The sequence below is a fragment of the Triticum aestivum genome, chromosome 5A, assembly GCF_018294505.1.
Source record: "Triticum aestivum cultivar Chinese Spring chromosome 5A, IWGSC CS RefSeq v2.1, whole genome shotgun sequence".
Taxonomy (NCBI): Eukaryota; Viridiplantae; Streptophyta; class Magnoliopsida; order Poales; family Poaceae; genus Triticum; species Triticum aestivum.
In genome coordinates this window covers 637,296,345-637,298,979 of record NC_057806.1, presented here as the reverse complement: position 1 = coordinate 637,298,979, position 2,635 = coordinate 637,296,345, and positions in this window count along the sequence as shown.

The window sequence follows — 2,635 nt, the reverse complement described above, 5'->3', positions numbered from 1 at the left end:
AAGAAACATCTGAGCCCAAGCCAACCAAAAAAAAAGAAGCGAGAATTGGTAGTCAAACATACAACTATACTAGCTAAGTGTCCGTGCGTTGCCACGGATTAACAAATATATACTCCCTCCGTTCCAAAATAGATGACTCAACTTTATACTAAAGTTAGTATAAAGTTGAGTCATCTATTTTGGAACGGAGGGAGTATATACAAAGAGAAAATTCATGTGACATGAGAGTCAAAGGTCATTTCTATGGGATGATATCTCATGGTCATGATCTAGTAGATACATACATCTCGTCATTGTCTTTCTTCCACACTCCATGTCCGAGCTACCACGCGACATTCGACTTCCTTCTCCCACCATGCATGCTTTTATCTCCTATTTCTCCTACCTTTACCTTACACGACAGTACCAAGTTTCTTGTCCAACTATCATAATCTTCTCCGGTAGGGCACCCCCTTAGATTATTACTGACTTGTACATGTTGCAAATAAGATCAACGAAAATGGATACTAAATTTCTGATGAGAAATGAGAATTCAGGGCAATATCTTCCCAAGACAATAATAATTCCAAGACAATCTTTTTATACCTTCTGTCAACATTGGGACACACATTCCACACAATAAGCATGCAATGATGTTGATACTTGATTAATTGTCATTATATGTCTACAGTAAAGATAACTTTACTCAAAACCGCCTATCTTAGCCAAATCAACAAATCTCTCTCATTAATGCAATTTTCTTTAGAAAACAAATAATAGATTATTTCCTATCTTAGCCAAATCAACGGATCTCTTTCATTAATGCAATTTGCTTTAGCAAACAAATAATAGATTCTTTCCTACCTTAGCCAAATCAACGGATCTCTCCCATTAATGCAATTTGCTTTAGCAAACAAATAATAGATTCTTTCCTACCTTAGCCAAATCAATGGATCTCTCCCCGGTTCGCTGGGCGCGTTTCGGTGGGTGGGCGTGGGGGTGGGGGTAATTTGATGGAAATAAACCGGTTGAAAATAAACGGATCCTGTCTCACTCTTCACTTTCTTTACAATAAACTTCAGAATAGCAATCTTGGCGAGTGATCTCGACGGGGTTCAATCGGCGTGGCGCACCGCTGATTCTTCCAGGAGTGGATGCTGAGAGGAAGGATCCCAAACCTCCATTGTCAATCGGCCAGAGCTGCATCGTCCTTTGGATCAGAGCGTGGACGGGATCAAGACGGTAGGGTTTGAGGAATTTGTAGGACATGAGGGTTTATGGTTGGCAGCACGAGAACTCACCCATATCTTGGCAGACGGCAGGCCCGAGGTGCGGTCGTGTTCATGCTTCGGGAGCTGCCACATGCTGTCCTCGCCGCCATCAGCGACACCACCGCCATCGCCTGTTGCCACCACTTCAGCGCCACGAGCATGGGACCGAGGGACAAGGGAAGGGAAGGAAGTGAATTGACGTACCTATGTTTGGTATATATCACACGAGGAATCAAAACTGGATGCACGTGAAAGCATAGAGATGGGAGAGGAGGACAGAGGAAGGGAAGGGCAAGAGGAACCTGAGGATGTGCGATGAAGGAGCGATGCCAAAACATCACAAAGGGGGACCCGTAGCTCGTCACGTAGCGCGGCCGCCTCATTGCCGGCTGCCACCCCGCGCTACCGCCTCCGTGCGCAGGTTCCGTTCGTGGAGCGTGAGGAGCGCATGACCTGCCTTCACCGCGGCCTGGTCCTCCCCACTATCGTGAAGCTCGCCCGCATCGCCGCCCCAATTGCTCAGGATGACGGATGAAGATCCTGCAACAGCGACGTGGGTGAGGGATGCAGCCGACGATGGAGGGATGATTTTCGTGGCTAAACCCTTCCTATCAAAATAACTACTTAAAAAAGGCAAAGATCGATGCATTAGGAAAATTAGGATTTGGAATTGATTGTCATAAAACAAAATTTTATTAATTGATAACGTGCTATCGGTACATGCCCGTTTATAACGTGTCTAGTTAGGAAACTTTGGAAAAGTTAGTAAAGTTTTTATTGTGAGGGTAAAAAAATCAATGTGAGGAGATATGGTGGTGGGATATGAGACGAAAATAAACCGGACGAAAATAAACCAGACGAAATATAACCAGACGAAAATAAACCGTGGACGCAATCCTACCAACTGCTTCATTAGGAGTAGAGATTAGGAGTAGAGATAACGATTTCGACTTGTTCAAATTCACACGAGAACCCAGCTGTTTAATTCCCTGGAAATGGAAATTTCTTGTCCAAACCTTGCACGGAACCCCTTTCTCATCAACGCAAAAAAGAAAAGGTCCGTAGCCAAAAAAAAAAGAAAGAAAAAACACACGCGCGCGCTGCGAAGTTGCAAAGCCGAGCGGCACACGTCTCGCGGGAGGGGAGGGGCCCATGAGGAAGGAATCCAGCCCGGACGCCGCACCACCGTCACGCACGCACAGAGAGAGGCCGCGGCGCGCACGCGTTGCGGGCCGGCCAAGTCAGAAAAGGGCAGATATTTTGGGGCGCCTCCTCCTCTCTCCCTACCCTAGCCAAGCCAAGAAGCCAGGTGCGTGCACCCTTCCTCCACCCGCAGCTTTTCTTTGCTCCCTCCCTTCGGCTCCCCCCCCACCTTCCTCCCTTCA